Source organism: Crocodylus porosus, unplaced genomic scaffold, assembly GCF_001723895.1.
Source record: "Crocodylus porosus isolate Cpor-Errol unplaced genomic scaffold, CroPor_comp1, whole genome shotgun sequence".
In the NCBI taxonomy this organism is placed as follows: Eukaryota; Metazoa; Chordata; order Crocodylia; family Crocodylidae; genus Crocodylus; species Crocodylus porosus.
Window position 1 is genome coordinate 141,948,083 of NW_017728906.1, and position 10,753 is coordinate 141,958,835.

The 10,753-nt window shown below is 36.9% G+C and overlaps 1 non-coding gene across 1 annotated transcript; it reads right to left on the minus strand.

Annotated features, from left to right (window-relative positions):
• Positions 1-242: 242 nt before the first annotated feature.
• On the minus strand, positions 243-315 carry TRNAR-ACG. Its single transcript has one exon. It is a non-coding gene; the product is annotated as a tRNA-Arg (tRNA).
• Between the last annotated feature and the right edge of the window lie 10,438 nt (positions 316-10,753).

Here is a 10,753-nt window from a genome sequence, read left to right on the forward strand (position 1 = left end):
ATCTATTCAGGTATACTTAAGCATGTGTGCAACTTTCGGTGAATAGTCATAGAATCATAGAATCAATGAGTCTGAAGGGACCTAGACAGATCATCTAGTCCGACCCTCTACCATGGGAAGGAAGGAGCACTGGGGGTGGCAGGGGTCATAAGACCTCAGCCAGGTGCCTATCCAGTCTCCTCTTGAAGATTTCCAGGGAAGGTGAGAAAAGAGACAACTGCCTGGAGATAAAACAGGCAGTGCAAGCCAGGCAGGAGTTGAACCTACAATCTTCTGATCCGTAGTCAGATGTGTTATCCATTGCACCACTGGCCCAGGCACATTTGAATTTTTTTGAATTCTGTTTATGTGGCTTGCTAAACTGGATGTTAGAAAGGCAACTGATATTCCTCTTAGTGTGTGGGTCAGAGGTTCTGAAATGGGGTGTTGTGAAATGCTACAGCAGCCAAGTAAAACTGCTCTGCATGTATGCCTGCTGCATTAGGGCTCTCTGATCAACTCAAAGCAGACAGGTGACTGGGACTATAGTCCTTTTTAGTCCACCTCCCACACACTAGGGCTGTGCAAAACAGGCCAGTTTCATTTTGACTTCTGTTTTGCTGTTTCAATGAGACCGCATTTTGTTTTGAGTTCCGTTTTGTTTAACAGAAACTGTTTTGCAGTTTCAATGCTGTTTTGAGCTTGAAATGAGTTGAAACAGTGTTGAAATGAAAAAGCTGGCGAAATTTTGCACAGCCCTACAACACATTCCACGAGCATGCCTCTGTTTCTGGAAGGATCATGGGGTGGGGCACAGGACCAGAAAAACCTGCTGCACCAGAACTCCTACCTGATTTAGGCTGATCAGAGAACCCTAATGCAACAGTAGCATGTGCATGTGCCCCAACCCTTCTCAGGTTTTCTATGCAGGAGGTACACAGAACAGTTTTATTTGGAAACAGAAGCACCTGGTTGAGAAGCAAAGGTAATTTGAGGCAGCACCTACAATAATTCCCAACCATGGGTGCCACCACATTCAAAGTGGTGGAAGGATGCCCTGACTCTAAAAAAGTAAGAACTACTTGTGTGGACAGCAAAATATTATCCCCACCCTGATACACTCCTACAGCATCAAAACATTGAAGGCTCATGGAAGACAAGAAAAATATGACATATTCCATTGCTTGCCCCAGCAAGTACCACTTATATAGTTTCATAGCATCATCTCCAGTTTTACTTCTGGTTGAAAAAAATGGTAAATTTAAAATGGATGCAAATCTTTGTGTTGCCTGTTGGTGATATAACACATCTCAAAACAAGAAAAAAGATCATGGACTGAATATAAATTCGTGGTAGTCATATACTTATTCAAGGACATATTTGAGTGAATTGCACTTCTTAGACTGGATTAAATGTAGTTCTTCAAGGATGAATCAAGACCAAATCTTTAACTTCTATGGTATTCTCTGCTTACAGTTTTTGCTAGTTCTAAATACTTTTTAGGGTACTGTTTATTTCAGATCCAGTAGAAAATGGTTATGCTAAATGGCGGTTGTTTGAAACTTACTTCTGAAGGCTGCAGTTGTGTCCAGTTAATATACGTGGTAGAAGGGTGATAAGTAACAGTCTGATTTATTCCAATAAAATAATTTTCCTTTTATATGTTTTGAGGCAAACACAAGATTGCTGTTTAAAGGCAAGGTACATTTCTGCTTTTTAATAAAACAAGACCACAGATGATAGCAAGTCTGAGACATCACTCACAATTAACACATTCTCATTATAACTTTGTGATTGCTCCCTTGCAGGAGAGCAGGCAAGTGGCTGTCTTTAAAACTAATGACAAGACTGCTTTGTTAATTAGCCAGCAGGGGGTGGCCAATTTCCTATCTCCCTATGAACTAGATATCAAGTGTATCATTTCAGTGATGTATGTGGCATCTGATATATTGACAATTTAGAGAGTTCTGGTTTTCTGAATTCGGGGCTTTCATACAGGAAGACGACATGCTACTGCTATTGCAATTGCAAATGTTTTTTCCCCATTAAAAACAGTCTTTTGTTTTGTAACAAGGCACAGAGATTTGAGTATTATTAAGATCACTACAATGAAAGCATTACTTTATCTTACATATTTCTTATATACTGCACCTTTTATGAAAGCAGAATTAAGGGCATATTCTCAAAAAACATTAGCATGAAGTATGACTCTTCCCTTCCTGAATAAAAAGCTAAAACATTTTTAGAACTAACAACAATTTCATACAGATGCATCATTTCCATTTACCCACAGTACATGTGATCAGTCATTCCATTCTTTTGTGTTTAGTACTTTTTCACTCTTGCAGAATAGATGCCTTAAGTGGGTAAAATGATTAAATGTCATCATGGTCCGTCCCCCACTTCCCTTGCAAATGAAGGACGTTACATTTAAAATTACCTATCATGAAGCTGGAAGGAAGTCTCCTTCTCTGATTTGTCAACCTAGAATGTGTATTTTGAATTGAAAAGCAATGTGTCATTTTGCAAAAAGAGATTAGCACTAAGCCCACAGACTAAACAGCTTGGGTGGAAAAAGGGAAGCTGATTAGCAATTCAGGCTTTATCTTTACTGAAAAGACACTGATGCCCAGAGAGTTCTGGCATTCTTCACCTTTTGTTGACCATCTGTATCTATGAGCTCCCCAGCAGAGATGCAGCTCACTTGGGGACAGAAGAGCAGAAGGGCATAGCCTCCTCTACAAGAGAGAGAAACCAAAAGCCACACTAAACACCATCAATTAAAATTCATTAGTCCTGTAGGAGCTGCCCATTAGAGTGTTGAGTGTGCACAGATGCCGCTATTACAAGCATGACACCAGTAATTAGGCACCAAAAGTAGGAGGACTTCACAGCCTATTTAGCAAAGATATGATCTCTCTGTTCTTGCATAAACTTTGCCATAACTTTAATTGCAGTAGATTTCACCTACATTGGTCAAAAGAAATATTGCCTTTCTTCTTATAACTGCTAGGATTGTTGCTTTCTAATTAGGTTTAAGGCACATAACAAAATAGATGAGATTACTGCATGGAAAAAAATGCTGTGCTATTAGAAGTGCATTAGTTATGATAGATGTCTATACTTAGTCAAGAAAAATTAAAGCTCAATTTATTCTTATACATTTTCATGTTGGCTGTCACTACTGACTGATGACTTGTCTTTTGAGTGCATCTGTAATGCTTTAAAATAAATAAAAAGACAGCTATCTCCATACAAGTTGCTGGGACATGCTTTTTAGTTATATTTAGGCCTTGCTTCTAAGAGTCTCATGGTTGCAGTAAATTGTTGCTTTTATTTGATATTTTTTCTCTTTTTTTTAACAGTGGAGGGGATGTCATGAAGTTTGTCTAACAAATAGTACCTTCAAATTCATATTTTCTCTATCGTTGTTCTTATCTTTACCAAAACAGTAATTTTTACTCATATTACATATATGGCATAACCTTAACTCTGACATTTAAGGGGGAAAGGAGAATGTAGAGAATTGCGACAGTTGTGGTTTGCTATCACAATTACTCCCCATTGGACTGCTGAACATGTTTTATAGAATTTCCTAGAGTCATAGAAAAGTAGGGATGGAAGGAATTTCATTGGCCATCTCCTCCAACCCTCTTCTCGAGGCTATTATCATCCCTGCCTAGGCAGGCATTTGTCTAAATTGATCATAAAAATGTTCCAGGATGGAAATTCTACAGCCTCTATAGGTAACCTGCTCTAATACTTAATCACTCTCATACTGATAAATATCCAACCCAATATCAATTGCAACAATTGAAGATCATTGTTCCTTGTCTTTTGCCTTTTAGCCACATAAAAATACCTTTTTATAGCTACCCTTCTATAATTTCTACACCAATTTGAAGACTGTTCTCAGATCAAGCTTTATTAAATCTTCTCCCAAACTAAATAATCTTAGTTCTTTCGATACTTTCTTTCAAGCCATTTTTCCAAGACTGCTGTTAATTTATGTTGCTCTTTTTTAGGATCTTTTCAGTCTATCTACATCTCTTCTGAAGCATAGTGCCCGATCCTGGACAGCTGAGCGTCACTAGTGTCAGGGTAGAAGAATCACCTCTCTTGATGGACAGGCGATGTTTGTATTAATACAACCTGGTATGTTTTGGCTTTTATTTCACAACTAGACCACACTGGGAACATTTACACATTCATTAATATGCTGTAGTTACTGTGCATTAAGTTTAGTACTAGGATAACCAAGTATTAAATCAATGTGCAGTAACTGGTACTACTGCGTGGTAGTGCCAGTGTATGGCTTTTTAGTGGCATTGACTGTGCAGTAGCATAATACTACTGTGGAGTAGTATATTAGCACAGGTTTTGCCCTGCACACTACTACACAGTGTTATTAGGTTACTGCGGAGTTAGCATCTCATATAGACACTCCCACTGTGGGTTTATTTTCAGATTATAGTCCACTATTCCCCCCCGGGACATTTTCTGCAATACTCCAGCCTACCTAATCATTGCCCAGTCTATATTTGTGAATGTTATTGTTATGTCCTAATTGCAGGGCTCTCCATTTCTACTAAATTTCAATTACCTCATTTTGATTCATTTTTCAAGTTGATAAGGGTCATTCTGGAGCCTAATTTTACCCTTCAGAATGACTGCAATTCCAGCCATATTGGTGTCATCTGCAAATTTGATATGTATGTACTCAGTCCTATCCTTTAAATTATTAAATGAGATATTAAGCATTACAAATTACCCAAGACAAATTTTTAGGGAGCCCCACTTAATATTGGCTTCCAACTAGATATTGAGCCAATAATGACTGCTTTGAGTACAGTGCTCCAACCAGATATGTGTCCATGGCTGCATTTGCCAAGAATCAAACCCAAGCCTTCCATACAGCAGGCAAGAATTCTACAACTGAGATGCCAATGAAATGCCTTCATTCTCTAATTTTATTTGGGGAAATATAGCCATTTCCTTATCTGAGAATTGTCTTCCTGAATTGCTCAGGGAATAATCAAAAACAAAGCACAATCTTTAAATAAATCCAAAAAATCCCTCTGTCATCCCCAACTCTGGGGAGGGGAGCCCCTTTTGCTCTGGCCCTCACACAGTAGCCTGGCTTCTTCTTGCAACAATTAATTTTCTTCACAGCTTACTCTTTAGGGAGTTTTTGAAGGTCCCAGTAAGACACTCTTTGCCCCATAGCTGGTCTTTTTTGACAAGGCTGACTGTTCCTCCTTAAAGATGCAGACCATACTGTTGCAATAGAAAACCATGAATAACAAGAAAGATGAAGTAATCAGCCTGTTCTTATCTACATGTGTACAGAAAGCTGAATTGAAAAATATCTCAAAGTCAAGTTCAGTTCTACTATTAGAGTTCACACGACTCAAGAACCAGACAAACAATTTGAAAAAAGTAAAAAAGAAAAAGAAAAGAACATTCTGATTCAGGTACCTACATAGCGGTATAGTAGAAAGCCTGAAAAATAACAATGGTAAAACAGGAAGTTTGTTATGGGCTAATTTGGTTCTCCAAGCTATGAAACTCATTGAATGTAAGCACAGTTTTGTAGGCTAGTCCTGTGGATTTATGAAGACATCTAATAAGCAAGACATTCACAATGCTTTGCTAAGATTTAGCATCACACATTTTTTATTGCAAATAGCTTTGCACATGCAACTCAGGAAATACAATGTTGGTGAGAAATTGTGCATCAAGAAAACACAAGAGAGCCCTATGTATAATGAAGCAATCATATGGCAAGCCCAATAGGAGGTACTGGTAAAACATAACAAACATGATTTAGAGTCTACCACTGTATAATTTAAGTTTTGCAGCCATATCAGGGTAGGAATTATCATCTGTAAAAATAATCTGTTTTTTGTCTGTGTTAGTATTCCTACTGCTTGCTTCATTGGTGGTTCTGTATTGGTGGTAGCAATAATGGGAAAACTTTACGTGAAGAGGGATAATAATGGTAAAACTGTAATTTAATTGCATTTAATTTAACAGCAGTTATTGTACCTGCTGCTCAAATCTATTTAGTGTTTGATCAATGTATACAGCATGTAGAAATGGGGCACTCATATGCGCATACCTTTATAGGATTAATTGTGTAATTATGATTAGTATTTTGGACTAAATCTGGCAGTGAGGCCTTCTTGCTAGTACCTTTCCTTATGCATTTAGTTCTATTGGGAAAAAAAAATCTTGCTGAGCCTTCTACAAAAGTTAAGAAACAGTTTTGTTTGAAATTACACTTTGATTGAAAGTGCAAAAGTTCAAAACCAAAACAGCTAAATGTATAGTAGAGAAAATAGTCCACATTGTGTAGTAATGAAAAATGTATCAATTTATCACACACTATATTCTTTGAGTTTGACTTCCATTTTTTATAAAAATAAAAAGAAAATTATAGGTATATTTCACAGAGGCACAGAGAATTATTGAAGGCTCATTGCAAGCTGTGGCCATGCATGTAAAATGAAAAGGAAGTGGCATACTGGGTTTAAATAAGTGGAGCCAACTGTAACTGTAAATAATTGAAAATATCAAAAAATCAGCTAAACTAACTATATCTGGACACAGGTAAGCTGGTCATCATCATAAATAGTGTAGCATTACTGAAATAAAAGAAAGGTATAGTATTGAGACATATATGCAATAAAATTGTCACTCCAGCCATAGGTTTAATAATTTTCCTCATACTCCATATAATCAAAATATAATACCTCACTATAAAGAAAAATATAATACATTATTTCAACAGAAAATGAAAATAATAGCTAATACAATGTAAACAGCAAGACTGTCTTTTCTTTTGCTGTTGAAAAATCTGTCAAACAAAATGTCTGATAGTTCTGTTAGCTTGGATACATACACATTAAAAAACTTTAAAAAGGGTCTTATAAAACCATAACCCAATTAGGAATCTTTTTTTAGGTACAAGTAATACTTATGCAGGTTTTCTGGGTCAACTACTTGGTACTTTGTGTTCAAGTTATTCTCATGATAATAAATGTATGGATATTTTTGTCCATCCTTCTCTCTCATTTATTTCTATAATATTGTATTGAGCTTCTGTAAGCCAGACATCTATAAAATAAAGTGATTTTAATTAAAACTTCGGTGTTTACCAATGTATTGTAGTGCTATCTCCTAAATGTACCTCCTATGTGAAATACAACATAATGTATCTCAGATGCATCCATGTAATAGTACACAGTGAGTATTAACTTTTTATTGTTGGCCACTGCAACACCTGAACAAACATAGTTTCTTGAAGCTATATTAATTTAAAAGATGAGAATATAGGAATAATTACATTAACTAGTTAATATTATTTGACTTGAGCCAATTGTTGATAGAGTAATTAGGTTACAGTTAACTTCAATGTTTTAGACTGAATTTCATCCAGCTAGAATGCTAATTATCCTTTACATGTACACAAGCGGTTTACTGGTAGGACTTTCAACCCTTCCACAAAAAATAATGGGCCAGTCAACTGGTAGGCTGTTTGTAAACAATATTCTATTATCTGAACTCTATACGGAAACAGAACCATTTCTGATATCCTATACTCAGGTAAATACAGGTTAGACTTGGTTAATAGCTAAGATTAGTGGAGGATTTTCATGTATCTGGCCTTCTCAGGCTATTAAATCACATAGCCACAGGTCGTGGCTTATCTTATTAACAAAACATGCTTGAATCTTTTGTGCTTTCAATTTGTTGTAGACAAGCAAACCACCCCACAGCAAACCTGGATGCTGGTAGAGTCCTGCTGTCCTTTACCACTGCCAATTCTACCAGAGTCTGGGTGGCCACTCATATGTATTGAAGCTGAATAGCACCAAGAATGCCTACGCTATTACTTATATGACAAACCCATACCTTTCTGGCTGGAGACACCTAGCAAGCAACCATTGTGCCTACCACCAATGGGCAAAAATATATTAATATATTTCTCAGAAGTGAAATCATTTTACTTTCCTTAGAGAAGGCATTCTACTGACAAAGCTTCAGAAAGCCAGAATTCAATGCAGATGACTCAAAAAACAAGTTTTCTCAAACTTTCTATTCATAGGAAAATCAGCTATAAAGTAGAGTTGAACTGACTGCACTATTATGCGACAATTGCCACTTTCCTGGATGCTTTGCAATTGCAATTCTGCCCAGCCTGTCCAAAGTCTGTCACCAACCAAATCCTTAGGAGAACATCTAATGCAAAATGCATTGTACCCAGAACTATCCCTCACAAAAGAGTGTTTTCCTTACTACCCTACAGAGGCAGATTCCCCTTTGCTTGTTCCCAGGACTGTTTATACTTTTATACTTGATAGTCATTGATTAAACAACAGAAATAAGCCTAGCAGCAGAGACCGGTGCCCAGGGCTCCCTTCTGTCAGGAGAATTGCTCTAACAAATGTATTACTGATGCAGCCTGTTGTTTGTTCCTTCTTCCCCTTTCTTTCTCCCTAGTTTTTTTTTCCATTCTTATCTACTGATGGCCCCACTTCAACAGAAAGGGTGGACAGTGCAATTTAAGTCTCCCACATCATGGACAAATGCTTTAGCCACTAAGCTAGTGGGCAAAAGGTAAGCAGTGCCATCACATGTTTGGTAAAGCCAAACACCAGAATGTCATCTCTTCATATTGCCAACCTGGTTTTGTGAACCCTAAGTGAATGGAGATGAGTAATGGGTGCCTTGAAGGTTTAGCATGTCTAGATGCCTCTGGGCTTTCTGAATCACACACTGCAATCATGCAGTGCACTCCCTGTCTGTCTATAGAGAACTGAAGACAGGGTAGTTTTGCACTTTATAGATTAACCAGCTCATGAAAGCTTATGCTATACAAACACACAAACATACACACACATACTTTCCTTAGATCAGGACCTGTAGTGGGGCTTTTTGGCACTTTCATCAAATAGCTGATTGAATCAGCTATTAGGGAAAAAAACCACCAAAAAGCCCCACCCAAGTGCCTGATCTAAACAGATGCTGCAGAACTAGGCTACACTAACAAGCTGCTTTTTCCAGGCAAGTGCATTTGTTTTAATGTCTGTAAGCAGCCTAAAACTCTAGCCTTCTTTCAAGACCTGAGGGATGAGATTTTTCAAAATCACGTGGTTTTGATGAATTAAGTTTCCACTGAAAGTCATTGAGAGTTGAGTACATAACTGTTTTGTTGCAGAAAATTGCCCCATGATAAGCCTTCTATATTTGCAGTTATAATCATAAGCTGGTTGTATTAAAGGCTTTTGCCCAGCCTGCGTTATTTATGTTGTTAATATTTGTCTGCTACAGTATAAAACTATGACTGGGCAGGATAGCTGGTTAGTAAACATATAAGATCAGAATCCCACACAGATTCTAGATGATCTGATAATATACATGGCCACAGTTATCAGATTGTTCAGGATCTGATAACTATGGCCACTGTCCTGTCAGACATAGTCATTCTGCAAAAGTAAGCCAATTAAAAAAAGAAAAGAAAAAACCAAAGACAAAATGCCAAGGAAACAAAACTGATTGTAGTATAAACTTCTTGGAGAGTATAAACTTCTCTTTCTTTTAGCACAATTTACTAGCAACTTTAGATTTCTACATAACCACCTTCCTTGGAGGCTGTTTTTTAATATTGCAGTGTCATTGTTTAAAAGAATTTTGTTTACTGTGTTCTTTTAATACATTCAAGATGCCCTTGTCTAATGCAAAATATTATGTTCCTTAATAGGTTTTTGTTATGGCTGCTGTTAGGGGAAAAAAACCTTGATGGAATTAGACAACAAACTGGGTAGATAATGTACCATGTAGGTGACTTAGCACATACAACATGTGATTTAAATTTTAAATTTATGACCTGTTGTAAAAGGGAAACATATTAAAAAATCATTTCTTCCTCTAATCATTTATTTGCCCATTGCCTACTCAAATGGAAGATAAATCAGTAGATAAGTATGTCATAATATTCCCCTTCTATGATCTAGATCACATAAATAAATTGGTCTACTCATTTCCAAGGGTTGTTGCAGAAGATTTTCTGGATTCTTTTCCTTGTATTATTGGTTCAGCAGTTCTTTGCAAAGTTCAATGAGGTTCATTAGCTTATCTGAAGAAAATGGAACTGGTACTTTCGAGACAGATTCTCTCTGTGACTTTTCTAATTAAATCCCTTCCATCAAACGAAGAGCTGCCCTTTTTACTTGACAAACATTTGTTCTAATTTGGCCTTGGTTGATTTTTCAGTACTTTTAATTCTCTCTCTCTAGGCTCCCACCTTCTCTGCCAGCAGCTGTTAGTCACAGGATCACACTGGCTGACATTTACTCTGAATTTGCTTGCTTATTAAAATATTTCACTGTTAGACAAGCTTATCAGTTGAAAAATACAATAAAGGAGTTCCAATATATTAGGTGAGTACATTTTTAATTAAATAAATTCCTAGTACTATAGTGTACAACTGTTAATGTATGTATTTGAAGACATAAAATTAAATTAACCTTCTCTGGAAGTTTTTTTTTTTTGTCCCTAATTTTTTAAGCCAAGTAATCAAATGTTAATCAGGTGGGAAGTCCCAATCCACAGCAAGAAAGTATACTGTATATATCAGAGGCTGAAGTCTATTACGGAGAGCATGTTTGTCTTCCATGTTATCAGTATCTTCAAAAAAGTCAGTTCCAAGAGCTCTGTCTCAGAGTGAATTACTGCTGTGGGAGGGGAAAGAGGAAGTTCAAGAAAAGTT